Genomic DNA, 14826 nt, shown 5'->3' with positions numbered 1-14826 from the left:
AATTAAAAATGCTGCCATTCTCACCGATTCGAGGGCAGCGCTTCAGGCCCTTGCGCAGCCTAGCAAAGGACCTCGCCTACTGCAAGTATGCGCACGCAACTTCCAACGCCTCGCCGAATCCGGCTGCGATACAGTCCTACAATGGATCCCATCGCACTGTGGGATAGGGGGCAACGAACTTGCTGATGAGCTCGCTCGATCAGCCCACCACCCGTCCGTTCCCATGTGCGCGGACAACACTACATATGACTGTGCTCGTCTTGCAATCGCGCGACACACCATTTCCCACCACCCTGACCCTCGCATCGCCAGCGGCCACCCCTTCCGTGCAGTTAATACTCGCCTCTTCGCCCGGAGAGACTATGTTCTGCTGTTGCGCCTCCGCATCGGATGTGTTTGGACCGGTGTGCGCGCTAGCCGACTACGAGGAATGTCTCCCCTGTATGCGTCGTGCGGTGACGCAGAAACACTCGAACACGTTCTGTGTATGTGCCCTGTGTACTCGCAACCGCGACACCTCCTTCGGGAAGGTTACCGAAATCTTGGACTTCCCTGTGCTAACACATGTGAGATCCTTCACCCGTCTGGCCCTCCCCACAAAGTGCAAAGTGCCCTAAAAGTGCTCCTGTTATTCCTACGGGACAGTGGACTATAAGTGCAAAACTGTGAACACTTTCCATCTTCCCCTAGTGCGCAAATTATTGCCAGCAACTCTCACCAATTCAGTGTGCCACTCCCGCGCTATTCCCCGCATAGCACCAGTTCCATTTTTTTTTTTTATTATCATTATTCTGTTTGTGTTTTTTTTTTTTTCTTTAAGTCCTATAAGGCCTTTTTGCACAAGGACCTTCTCTCACTCCTGCGCGCAACCAACTGCCCGCAAATCGTCTAACTTTTATCTCTACCAATTTATGTAATGCCCACAGAATCTTTTTTTTTTTTTTCTGTGTGTGTGTGTTTATCATTATCAATTCCTCCGTTACATATTCCATAAGGTCCCATGCACCTTCTGCAAAGGCCCTATCTCCTCCATCTCAAATAATCCCCTCAGACTACTTTTTTTTTTTTTTCTCCCTCCACTTATTATTTTTTTTTTTTTTTTTGGTGTTTATTATCATCAATTCTTCCTTTATATATCCCATAAGGTCCCATCCACCCTCTGCAAAGGCCCTTCCTTCACAGCCTATCTGTTGCATTTCAACTAATGCCCTCAGACTACTTTTTTTTTCCCTCTCTTCTTTTTTTTTTTTTCTTTTGTCTGTTTAGTATCATCAATTGCTCCGTTACATATTCCATAAGGTCCCATCCACCTTCTGCAAAGGCCCTATCTCCTCCATCTCAAATAATCCCCTCAGACTACTTTTTTTTTTTTTCTCCCTCCACTTATTATTTTTTTTTTTTTTGTGGTGTTTATTATCATCAATTCTTCCTTTATATATCCCATAAGGTCCCATCCACCCTCTGCAAAGGCCCTTCCTTCACAGCCTATCTGTTGCATTTCAACTAATGCCCTCAGACTACTTTTTTTTTCCCTCTCTTCTTTTTTTTTTTTTCTTTTGTCTGTTTAGTATCATCAATTGCTCCGTTACATATTCCATAAGGTCCCATCCACCTTCTGCAAAGGCCCTATCTCCTGCATTTCAAATAATCCCCTCAGACTTTTTTTTTTTCTCCCTCTTCTTTTTTTTTTTTTTGTGGTGTTTATTATCATCAATTCTTCCTTTATATATCCCATAAGGTCCCATGCAACCTCTGCAAAGGCCCTTCCTTCCCAGCCTATCTGTCGCATTTCAAATATGCCCTCAGACTACTTTTTTTTTATTATTATTATTATTTTTTATTATTATTATTATCTTATCTCCTCCTATATTATCCCACAAGGCTCTTTGCCCCTTCTGCAAGGCCCCACTCCTCCCACCGCGCGCATCCAACTGCTAGCATAAGCATCCATGACATTCCAAATCTCCCTATCAGATTTTCTTTTTTTTTTTTTTCCCTTTCTTTAAACCTCATAATTATCTCTACATATGTCATGAAGGCTTTCTCCTTTGCGCGGCACGTCCCCGCTTCAAAATCCACCAATCCTTGTTGTACGAGTGTTTGCCCTTCCATGTTTGGCATTTTTCTCCAGGGGTCCTCGACATTGACTACCAACGACAACGCTTTCGCTCCCCCTTCCTCTCCCCTCTTTCATTCCCCCTTACCCTCTACTCGGCCCCGTAGCGGTGTATCCCTGCAAGTACAGGAGACAGTTATAGGGCCGTGTAATCCCCCCCCCCCCCCCTTCTCTTCCCCCCTCAACAAGAATCTCATTATTATTATCTGTCACACAGAGCAAGTGTGACAGATACTGCGCCTTTTTCTTCCAGCGACAGTAGCGATGGTGTACCTACAAACTTGCTCTAGGCGGATAAAGTGCGACTAATTAACGCCGATAAGAGGCAAATGATAGAGGAGAGGAGGGATTCCCCTGATACTTAATATCCGAAATAGACTGCTGAAGGTCATTTCTTACTAAGCAAACCTGTGCATTCCACGAGGTTTGTCTATTTATGATCTGAATTATTACGTAACTAAACTCTCCTTAAGCGAACGACCTCGCATTACCGAAGTGCCTGCAACGGAGCAGCACCAAAACAGCCGCCGATGAGTTATAAAATCTGACTTTTGATGGTATAGCGAGGGGGAAAGCGCGAACGCAGTCCCCCACTACCAAAAATTGCATGCCCCATCTGCCCCAGTTTGGGGTAGTGGCAGGGGTCAGCACGAGCGTAGTGCAATGCCCGCACCTCTCCCTGGAGGCACCGCCTTGCTGATCACGGTAGCCTCGGCACCAGGTAAGTATGCTTGGACGACGTCTCTGCCGCGGAGGCAACCTACAGAGACACCGCCTTCTGCTCAAGTTACGACCGTTGGGAAATAAAAGAACGTGCCTCTCCCTGCTCCGTGTTGCTTGTCCACCCGGAGAATAACAAATGTTTTCTTGCGAACTCTCAAGCTGTTAATTCAAAACTATTTTGTAGAAGCCTACTGACCATTATATGTGCACAAAATAGGCTACAAACTCGCACAACACGCTGGCGTATGTCTCAGTGTTGCTAATAGACATGTTTAACGGGTGGTGGCGCCACCTCACCAGCCTTCCAACTTCTCGCATTCCTCTACTGCGGCAATGCACTGCAGCGTATTGAGCGATTGAGCGTGCAGAGTTCGTGCCCCCAAGCAGTTCGTACCGGAGAAAGTCCCAGCGATTCGCGCGTTTCCGGCAAGAAACCATTCCCGTGAGTCTCGCAAGTGGCGTCACGGACTCCGATCGCATTGTAGTAGTGTGCCACGGGACTATCACTTGACAAGGGTAACGTTGAACCTGCGTCACGGCTACAATCCTCGCCCTCTCAGCAGTTTTTTCTTTTTTTTACTCTTTTCCGGGCTTTTTCTTTCGAACTTTTTTCCTTGTCTTTTTTTTTTGCGCACGTTCTTTGTAGAGGTCCCGTATTCCTTCCCGATATTCCGCTAACCACGCCCTACCTCCATTTCCCTCTTCGTGCTAACATACATTAAGTGTCCTAGGATTTAACGTGCTTTCTATACCTGCCGTGTTTTTTTTTTTCTTTTTTTTTTTTTCAATTCATTTCACCACCTTTCTACCTGTTTCTTTTCAACGCACTGACCTGTTTGCTCATCCACGACCCTCGCCTTGCTTTACATAGCGCAAATATGAAAAAGTTAACCCTCACGGTCTGCGTAGGGTTGTTCAATATGAAAAGCAGCAAAGTTATGCCATTCATTAAGTTACCCGTTCCTCTGTCGTTTATGTGTCAAGTATACTTTTTTGTGTGTTTTATTGATTATAAATGTAACGTCCAAAAGTAATTTTCGCCTTTACTTGAGAAAATAAAACGAACCGTCTTTTTGAGCAAACTGATAGTTCCCTTTCATACTCGGAGACAGTGTACAAAGACTACGTGGGGAAAGCAGCGTCAGAAATCGAGCAGGCAACGCAGCTTGTGGAGGTGGCACGCATACGTGCTTACTTGTTTTTTGTTTTTCCTTATAAACCACTTGGCTTAGACGACAATTACTATTTCGAATGAAATTAGAGCATTCTGCGTCTCTCGTACTATACTAAACAGTACCCTAATTTCGGCAATTTAACAAAAAGCACATGCAAATCTTCGTGTATTTCGCTTCGCTCCGAATATAATTCCTATCAGTTTAAACAAATCTAATAAACCACGTGGCGTAGACGGCCCCCGCCGTGAGTGAGTGATGCAGTGGTAAGACGCGCCCGACTACTGTGCCGGAGTTCCCGGGTCCGAACCCGACCACGGCGGCTGCGTTTTTCGATGGAGGCAAAACGAAGTGGCGTCCGTGTGCTGGTGCGATGTCAGCGCACGTTAAAGATCCTCAGGTGGTCGAAATTACTCCGTAGCCCTCCACAACGGCTCCCCTTTCTCTCATTCCACTTTCACTCCCACCTTCCTCCCTTCCCTTACGGCGCGGTTCAGAGTCAGAGTATTCGCGAGAGTTCAGAGAGTTCGCAGACTGGAGTGGCTTGCTACGGAAAGCGGGTGCTTGGCGCCTCAGCAGAGTGGTTTTCGCCCCTTACGAGCAACTGCTGACTGCATTGCGGATGTTGTCAGCACCCTTGAAAACGCCCGCAACACCAGCCAAGTGGGATACCTCATCCTGCTCGACATCAGAAGCGCCTTCGATTGTCTTCCTCACTGGGCAGTGATCGACGCGCTAAAAAACATTGGTGCCACCGGCCGCCTCCTGAACTTCGTCAGTGCGTTCCTCAGCGAGCGAACACTCTCCGTGAAGGTGGGCAACACCTGTAGTGCCCCCCGTCCAGTGCCATGCGGTGTCCCTCAGGGAAGTGTGCTGAGCCCTTTCCTATTCAACATCGTGCTGGCCCAACTACCCTTGTGTCTCCCCCGTGCTGAGCGCGAGTTTGCGCGTGTGTGTGTATATGCGGACGATGTTGCCCTGTTCGCCTCATCAACAACCCGCAGCAACGCCTCATCGCTTCGCGACCTTCAGCGTGCGCTCGATGCTGTCACCGCGTTTATTCGCAGTGTCGGCCTCGCAGTGTCGGCCGAAAAAACTGAAGCCCTGCTCTACCATCCCCGTGGTGCTGCAGCCCGCAACAAAACACGCCCTCTTCGCCTGGACGGAACCCCCCTGCCTTGGCGCACAACGGTTGTTTACCTCGGCCTCAAAATTGATGCCCGCATCACCTGGCGCCTTGCGGTGGATAAAGTGTGCGCAGACACCAAGCGCATAGGTAAACTAGCGCTTCGTCTCCTTGCCAAAGGTGAAGGAGCCTCTCCCCCGCTCTGTGCAAGAATCCATGAAGCGATCGCCTCAGCCAGAGCATTGTATGCCCTTCCCCTGCTCAGCCTCAGCCCACTCCAATGGAAAAGGCTGGACACATGCCATAGGAACGCCATACGACACATATATGGTCTCCCCAACGGATCTCAGGTGGCAGCGACCTATGCAGAAACCCGCAACATCCCCCTCTCACTAAGAGCACTCAAAACTGCCCTCAACCACATCGAGCGGCTTCACCGAGCACAAGATGGCTCTGAACTTCTTCGCAGAATTTCAGCCAAACCTAACACACGCATCGGTCGTGTCATGTGCCTCTTCCGTGAGATACTGGGCCCCTCTCCACCGCCCCTTGCTGCTCCACAACCCCCACATGAAATCTGCCCGCCCCGCATCTATCAGGGTCTCCCAGGGGTGAAGAGCAAACGAAACACGCCCGTATGCGCCCTTCAGCAAGAGGCCGCATCCAAAATTCACACGGATTTTCGTCACCGAACCCTCATCTTTACTGATGGGTCAGTCCGTCAGCAAGAAAAATCCGCAGCTGCCGCATGTGTGATTCCCGACTTGGACACCTCTAAATTATGCAGGCTACACTTCCCTTCCTCGTCACAAACAGCTGAGATAGCTGCACTCAATCTGGCAGCCACCCTGCTCCTGGAAAGCCCTGAAATTAAAAATGCTGCCATTCTCACCGATTCGAGGGCAGCGCTTCAGGCCCTTGCGCAGCCTAGCAAAGGACCTCGCCTACTGCAAGTATGCGCACGCAACTTCCAACGCCTCGCCGAATCCGGCTGCGATACAGTCCTACAATGGATCCCATCGCACTGTGGGATAGGGGGCAACGAACTTGCTGATGAGCTCGCTCGATCAGCCCACCACCCGTCCGTTCCCATGTGCGCGGACAACACTACATATGACTGTGCTCGTCTTGCAATCGCGCGACACACCATTTCCCACCACCCTGACCCTCGCATCGCCAGCGGCCACCCCTTCCGTGCAGTTAATACTCGCCTCTTCGCCCGGAGAGACTATGTTCTGCTGTTGCGCCTCCGCATCGGATGTGTTTGGACCGGTGTGCGCGCTAGCCGACTACGAGGAATGTCTCCCCTGTATGCGTCGTGCGGTGACGCAGAAACACTCGAACACGTTCTGTGTATGTGCCCTGTGTACTCGCAACCGCGACACCTCCTTCGGGAAGGTTACCGAAATCTTGGACTTCCCTGTGCTAACACATGTGAGATCCTTCACCCGTCTGGCCCTCCCCACAAAGTGCAAAGTGCCCTAAAAGTGCTCCTGTTATTCCTACGGGACAGTGGACTATAAGTGCAAAACTGTGAACACTTTCCATCTTCCCCTAGTGCGCAAATTATTGCCAGCAACTCTCACCAATTCAGTGTGCCACTCCCGCGCTATTCCCCGCATAGCACCAGTTCCATTTTTTTTTTTTATTATCATTATTCTGTTTGTGTTTTTTTTTTTCTTTAAGTCCTATAAGGCCTTTTTGCACAAGGACCTTCTCTCACTCCTGCGCGCAACCAACTGCCCGCAAATCGTCTAACTTTTATCTCTACCAATTTATGTAATGCCCACAGAATCTTTTTTTTTTTTCTGTGTGTGTGTGTTTATCATTATCAATTCCTCCGTTACATATTCCATAAGGTCCCATGCACCTTCTGCAAAGGCCCTATCTCCTCCATCTCAAATAATCCCCTCAGACTACTTTTTTTTTTTTTTTTTCTCCCTCCACTTATTATTTTTTTTTTTTTTTGTGGTGTTTATTATCATCAATTCTTCCTTTATATATCCCATAAGGTCCCATCCACCCTCTGCAAAGGCCCTTCCTTCACAGCCTATCTGTTGCATTTCAACTAATGCCCTCAGACTACTTTTTTTTTCCCTCTCTTCTTTTTTTTTTTTTTCTTTTGTCTGTTTAGTATCATCAATTGCTCCGTTACATATTCCATAAGGTCCCATCCACCTTCTGCAAAGGCCCTATCTCCTCCATCTCAAATAATCCCCTCAGACTACTTTTTTTTTTTTTTTCTCCCTCCACTTATTATTTTTTTTTTTTGTGGTGTTTATTATCATCAATTCTTCCTTTATATATCCCATAAGGTCCCATCCACCCTCTGCAAAGGCCCTTCCTTCACAGCCTATCTGTTGCATTTCAACTAATGCCCTCAGACTACTTTTTTTTTCCCTCTCTTCTTTTTTTTTTTTTTCTTTTGTCTGTTTAGTATCATCAATTGCTCCGTTACATATTCCATAAGGTCCCATCCACCTTCTGCAAAGGCCCTATCTCCTGCATTTCAAATAATCCCCTCAGACTTTTTTTTTTTCTCCCTCTTCTTTTTTTTTTTTTTTTTTTTGTGGTGTTTATTATCATCAATTCTTCCTTTATATATCCCATAAGGTCCCATGCAACCTCTGCAAAGGCCCTTCCTTCCCAGCCTATCTGTCGCATTTCAAATATGCCCTCAGACTACTTTTTTTTTATTATTATTATTATTTTTTATTATTATTATTATCTTATCTCCTCCTATATTATCCCACAAGGCTCTTTGCCCCTTCTGCAAGGCCCCACTCCTCCCACCGCGCGCATCCAACTGCTAGCATAAGCATCCATGACATTCCAAATCTCCCTATCAGATTTTCTTTTTTTTTTTTCCCCCTTTCTTTAAACCTCATAATTATCTCTACATATGTCATGAAGGCTTTCTCCTTTGCGCGGCACGTCCCCGCTTCAAAATCCACCAATCCTTGTTGTACGAGTGTTTGCCCTTCCTTGTTTGGCATTTTTCTCCAGGGGTCCTCGACATTGACTACCAACGACAACGCTTTCGCTCCCCCTTCCTCTCCCCTCTTTCATTCCCCCTTACCCTCTACTCGGCCCCGTAGCGGTGTATCCCTGCAAGTACAGGAGACAGTTATAGGGCCGTGTAATCCCCCCCCTTCTCTTCCCCCCTCAACAAGAATCTCATTATTATTATCTGTCACACAGAGCAAGTGTGACAGATACTGCGCCTTTTTCTTCCAGCGACAGTAGCGATGGTGTACCTACAAACTTGCTCTAGGCGGATAAAGTGCGACTAATTAACGCCGATAAGAGGCAAATGATAGAGGAGAGGAGGGATTCCCCTGATACTTAATATCCGAAATAGACTGCTGAAGGTCATTTCTTACTAAGCAAACCTGTGCATTCCACGAGGTTTGTCTATTTATGATCTGAATTATTACGTAACTAAACTCTCCTTAAGCGAACGACCTCGCATTACCGAAGTGCCTGCAACGGAGCAGCACCAAAACAGCCGCCGATGAGTTATAAAATCTGACTTTTGATGGTATAGCGAGGGGGAAAGCGCGAACGCAGTCCCCCACTACCAAAAATTGCATGCCCCATCTGCCCCAGTTTGGGGTAGTGGCAGGGGTCAGCACGAGCGTAGTGCAATGCCCGCACCTCTCCCTGGAGGCACCGCCTTGCTGATCACGGTAGCCTCGGCACCAGGTAAGTATGCTTGGACGACGTCTCTGCCGCGGAGGCAACCTACAGAGACACCGCCTTCTGCTCAAGTTACGACCGTTGGGAAATAAAAGAACGTGCCTCTCCCTGCTCCGTGTTGCTTGTCCACCCGGAGAATAACAAATGTTTTCTTGCGAACTCTCAAGCTGTTAATTCAAAACTATTTTGTAGAAGCCTACTGACCATTATATGTGCACAAAATAGGCTACAAACTCGCACAACACGCTGGCGTATGTCTCAGTGTTGCTAATAGACATGTTTAACGGGTGGTGGCGCCACCTCACCAGCCTTCCAACTTCTCGCATTCCTCTACTGCGGCAATGCACTGCAGCGTATTGAGCGATTGAGCGTGCAGAGTTCGTGCCCCCAAGCAGTTCGTACCGGAGAAAGTCCCAGCGATTCGCGCGTTTCCGGCAAGAAACCATTCCCGTGAGTCTCGCAAGTGGCGTCACGGACTCCGATCGCATTGTAGTAGTGTGCCACGGGACTATCACTTGACAAGGGTAACGTTGAACCTGCGTCACGGCTACAATCCTCGCCCTCTCAGCAGTTTTTTCTTTTTTTTACTCTTTTCCGGGCTTTTTCTTTCGAACTTTTTTCCTTGTCTTTTTTTTTTGCGCACGTTCTTTGTAGAGGTCCCGTATTCCTTCCCGATATTCCGCTAACCACGCCCTACCTCCATTTCCCTCTTCGTGCTAACATACATTAAGTGTCCTAGGATTTAACGTGCTTTCTATACCTGCCGTGTTTTTTTTTTTCTTTTTTTTTTTTTCAATTCATTTCACCACCTTTCTACCTGTTTCTTTTCAACGCACTGACCTGTTTGCTCATCCACGACCCTCGCCTTGCTTTACATAGCGCAAATATGAAAAAGTTAACCCTCACGGTCTGCGTAGGGTTGTTCAATATGAAAAGCAGCAAAGTTATGCCATTCATTAAGTTACCCGTTCCTCTGTCGTTTATGTGTCAAGTATACTTTTTTGTGTGTTTTATTGATTATAAATGTAACGTCCAAAAGTAATTTTCGCCTTTACTTGAGAAAATAAAACGAACCGTCTTTTTGAGCAAACTGATAGTTCCCTTTCATACTCGGAGACAGTGTACAAAGACTACGTGGGGAAAGCAGCGTCAGAAATCGAGCAGGCAACGCAGCTTGTGGAGGTGGCACGCATACGTGCTTACTTGTTTTTTGTTTTTCCTTATAAACCACTTGGCTTAGACGACAATTACTATTTCGAATGAAATTAGAGCATTCTGCGTCTCTCGTACTATACTAAACAGTACCCTAATTTCGGCAATTTAACAAAAAGCACATGCAAATCTGCGTGTATTTCGCTTCGCTCCGAATATAATTCCTATCAGTTTAAACAAATCTAATAAACCACGTGGCGTAGACGGCCCCCGCCGTGAGTGAGTGATGCAGTGGTAAGACGCGCCCGACTACTGTGCCGGAGTTCCCGGGTCCGAACCCGACCACGGCGGCTGCGTTTTTCGATGGAGGCAAAACGAAGTGGCGTCCGTGTGCTGGTGCGATGTCAGCGCACGTTAAAGATCCTCAGGTGGTCGAAATTACTCCGTAGCCCTCCACAACGGCTCCCCTTTCTCTCATTCCACTTTCACTCCCACCTTCCTCCCTTCCCTTACGGCGCGGTTCAGAGTCAGAGTATTCGCGAGAGTTCAGAGAGTTCGCAGACTGGAGTGGCTTGCTACGGAAAGCGGGTGCTTGGCGCCTCAGCAGAGTGGTTTTCGCCCCTTACGAGCAACTGCTGACTGCATTGCGGATGTTGTCAGCACCCTTGAAAACGCCCGCAACACCAGCCAAGTGGGATACCTCATCCTGCTCGACATCAGAAGCGCCTTCGATTGTCTTCCTCACTGGGCAGTGATCGACGCGCTAAAAAACATTGGTGCCACCGGCCGCCTCCTGAACTTCGTCAGTGCGTTCCTCAGCGAGCGAACACTCTCCGTGAAGGTGGGCAACACCTGTAGTGCCCCCCGTCCAGTGCCATGCGGTGTCCCTCAGGGAAGTGTGCTGAGCCCTTTCCTATTCAACATCGTGCTGGCCCAACTACCCTTGTGTCTCCCCCGTGCTGAGCGCGAGTTTGCGCGTGTGTGTGTATATGCGGACGATGTTGCCCTGTTCGCCTCATCAACAACCCGCAGCAACGCCTCATCGCTTCGCGACCTTCAGCGTGCGCTCGATGCTGTCACCGCGTTTATTCGCAGTGTCGGCCTCGCAGTGTCGGCCGAAAAAACTGAAGCCCTGCTCTACCATCCCCGTGGTGCTGCAGCCCGCAACAAAACACGCCCTCTTCGCCTGGACGGAACCCCCCTGCCTTGGCGCACAACGGTTGTTTACCTCGGCCTCAAAATTGATGCCCGCATCACCTGGCGCCTTGCGGTGGATAAAGTGTGCGCAGACACCAAGCGCATAGGTAAACTAGCGCTTCGTCTCCTTGCCAAAGGTGAAGGAGCCTCTCCCCCGCTCTGTGCAAGAATCCATGAAGCGATCGCCTCAGCCAGAGCATTGTATGCCCTTCCCCTGCTCAGCCTCAGCCCACTCCAATGGAAAAGGCTGGACACATGCCATAGGAACGCCATACGACACATATATGGTCTCCCCAACGGATCTCAGGTGGCAGCGACCTATGCAGAAACCCGCAACATCCCCCTCTCACTAAGAGCACTCAAAACTGCCCTCAACCACATCGAGCGGCTTCACCGAGCACAAGATGGCTCTGAACTTCTTCGCAGAATTTCAGCCAAACCTAACACACGCATCGGTCGTGTCATGTGCCTCTTCCGTGAGATACTGGGCCCCTCTCCACCGCCCCTTGCTGCTCCACAACCCCCACATGAAATCTGCCCGCCCCGCATCTATCAGGGTCTCCCAGGGGTGAAGAGCAAACGAAACACGCCCGTATGCGCCCTTCAGCAAGAGGCCGCATCCAAAATTCACACGGATTTTCGTCACCGAACCCTCATCTTTACTGATGGGTCAGTCCGTCAGCAAGAAAAATCCGCAGCTGCCGCATGTGTGATTCCCGACTTGGACACCTCTAAATTATGCAGGCTACACTTCCCTTCCTCGTCACAAACAGCTGAGATAGCTGCACTCAATCTGGCAGCCACCCTGCTCCTGGAAAGCCCTGAAATTAAAAATGCTGCCATTCTCACCGATTCGAGGGCAGCGCTTCAGGCCCTTGCGCAGCCTAGCAAAGGACCTCGCCTACTGCAAGTATGCGCACGCAACTTCCAACGCCTCGCCGAATCCGGCTGCGATACAGTCCTACAATGGATCCCATCGCACTGTGGGATAGGGGGCAACGAACTTGCTGATGAGCTCGCTCGATCAGCCCACCACCCGTCCGTTCCCATGTGCGCGGACAACACTACATATGACTGTGCTCGTCTTGCAATCGCGCGACACACCATTTCCCACCACCCTGACCCTCGCATCGCCAGCGGCCACCCCTTCCGTGCAGTTAATACTCGCCTCTTCGCCCGGAGAGACTATGTTCTGCTGTTGCGCCTCCGCATCGGATGTGTTTGGACCGGTGTGCGCGCTAGCCGACTACGAGGAATGTCTCCCCTGTATGCGTCGTGCGGTGACGCAGAAACACTCGAACACGTTCTGTGTATGTGCCCTGTGTACTCGCAACCGCGACACCTCCTTCGGGAAGGTTACCGAAATCTTGGACTTCCCTGTGCTAACACATGTGAGATCCTTCACCCGTCTGGCCCTCCCCACAAAGTGCAAAGTGCCCTAAAAGTGCTCCTGTTATTCCTACGGGACAGTGGACTATAAGTGCAAAACTGTGAACACTTTCCATCTTCCCCTAGTGCGCAAATTATTGCCAGCAACTCTCACCAATTCAGTGTGCCACTCCCGCGCTATTCCCCGCATAGCACCAGTTCCATTTTTTTTTTTTTTATTATCATTATTCTGTTTGTGTTTTTTTTTTTTCTTTAAGTCCTATAAGGCCTTTTTGCACAAGGACCTTCTCTCACTCCTGCGCGCAACCAACTGCCCGCAAATCGTCTAACTTTTATCTCTACCAATTTATGTAATGCCCACAGAATCTTTTTTTTTTTTTTCTGTGTGTGTGTGTTTATCATTATCAATTCCTCCGTTACATATTCCATAAGGTCCCATGCACCTTCTGCAAAGGCCCTATCTCCTCCATCTCAAATAATCCCCTCAGACTACTTTTTTTTTTTTTTCTCCCTCCACTTATTATTTTTTTTTTTTTTGTGGTGTTTATTATCATCAATTCTTCCTTTATATATCCCATAAGGTCCCATCCACCCTCTGCAAAGGCCCTTCCTTCACAGCCTATCTGTTGCATTTCAACTAATGCCCTCAGACTACTTTTTTTTTCCCTCTCTTCTTTTTTTTTTTTTTCTTTTGTCTGTTTAGTATCATCAATTGCTCCGTTACATATTCCATAAGGTCCCATCCACCTTCTGCAAAGGCCCTATCTCCTCCATCTCAAATAATCCCCTCAGACTACTTTTTTTTTTTTTTTCTCCCTCCACTTATTATTTTTTTTTTTTTGTGGTGTTTATTATCATCAATTCTTCCTTTATATATCCCATAAGGTCCCATCCACCCTCTGCAAAGGCCCTTCCTTCACAGCCTATCTGTTGCATTTCAACTAATGCCCTCAGACTACTTTTTTTTTCCCTCTCTTCTTTTTTTTTTTTCTTTTGTCTGTTTAGTATCATCAATTGCTCCGTTACATATTCCATAAGGTCCCATCCACCTTCTGCAAAGGCCCTATCTCCTGCATTTCAAATAATCCCCTCAGACTTTTTTTTTTTCTCCCTCTTCTTTTTTTTTTTTTTTGTGGTGTTTATTATCATCAATTCTTCCTTTATATATCCCATAAGGTCCCATGCAACCTCTGCAAAGGCCCTTCCTTCCCAGCCTATCTGTCGCATTTCAAATATGCCCTCAGACTACTTTTTTTTTATTATTATTATTATTTTTTATTATTATTATTATCTTATCTCCTCCTATATTATCCCACAAGGCTCTTTGCCCCTTCTGCAAGGCCCCACTCCTCCCACCGCGCGCATCCAACTGCTAGCATAAGCATCCATGACATTCCAAATCTCCCTATCAGATTTTCTTTTTTTTTTTTTTCCCTTTCTTTAAACCTCATAATTATCTCTACATATGTCATGAAGGCTTTCTCCTTTGCGCGGCACGTCCCCGCTTCAAAATCCACCAATCCTTGTTGTACGAGTGTTTGCCCTTCCATGTTTGGCATTTTTCTCCAGGGGTCCTCGACATTGACTACCAACGACAACGCTTTCGCTCCCCCTTCCTCTCCCCTCTTTCATTCCCCCTTACCCTCTACTCGGCCCCGTAGCGGTGTATCCCTGCAAGTACAGGAGACAGTTATAGGGCCGTGTAATCCCCCCCCTTCTCTTCCCCCCTCAACAAGAATCTCATTATTATTATCTGTCACACAGAGCAAGTGTGACAGATACTGCGCCTTTTTCTTCCAGCGACAGTAGCGATGGTGTACCTACAAACTTGCTCTAGGCGGATAAAGTGCGACTAATTAACGCCGATAAGAGGCAAATGATAGAGGAGAGGAGGGATTCCCCTGATACTTAATATCCGAAATAGACTGCTGAAGGTCATTTCTTACTAAGCAAACCTGTGCATTCCACGAGGTTTGTCTATTTATGATCTGAATTATTACGTAACTAAACTCTCCTTAAGCGAACGACCTCGCATTACCGAAGTGCCTGCAACGGAGCAGCACCAAAACAGCCGCCGATGAGTTATAAAATCTGACTTTTGATGGTATAGCGAGGGGGAAAGCGCGAACGCAGTCCCCCACTACCAAAAATTGCATGCCCCATCTGCCCCAGTTTGGGGTAGTGGCAGGGGTCAGCACGAGCGTAGTGCAATGCCCGCACCTCTCCCTGGAGGCACCGCCTTTGAAGAGAAT

General features: G+C 48.1%; 2 non-coding genes and 1 pseudogene across 2 annotated transcripts; all 3 read right to left on the bottom strand.

Moving 5' to 3' along the window:
* Positions 1 to 2681: 2681 nt before the first annotated feature.
* Positions 2682 to 2845, bottom strand: LOC146184390 (U1 spliceosomal RNA). Its single transcript, XR_014709025.1, has one exon. It is a non-coding gene; the product is annotated as a U1 spliceosomal RNA (small nuclear RNA).
* A 5841-nt stretch (positions 2846 to 8686) lies between these two features.
* LOC146184389 (U1 spliceosomal RNA) lies at positions 8687 to 8850 on the bottom strand. The gene has a single exon (XR_014709024.1). It is a non-coding gene; the product is annotated as a U1 spliceosomal RNA (small nuclear RNA).
* A 5836-nt stretch (positions 8851 to 14686) lies between these two features.
* Positions 14687 to 14826, bottom strand: LOC146184388 (U1 spliceosomal RNA; annotated as a pseudogene).

This window comes from Amblyomma maculatum, chromosome 7, assembly GCF_055883805.1.
Source record: "Amblyomma maculatum isolate TAMU_Amacu chromosome 7, ASM5588380v1, whole genome shotgun sequence".
Classification (NCBI taxonomy): domain Eukaryota; kingdom Metazoa; phylum Arthropoda; class Arachnida; order Ixodida; family Ixodidae; genus Amblyomma; species Amblyomma maculatum.
Note: the sequence above shows the minus strand (reverse complement) of the source record. Positions and strands in the feature narration are given on the sequence as shown.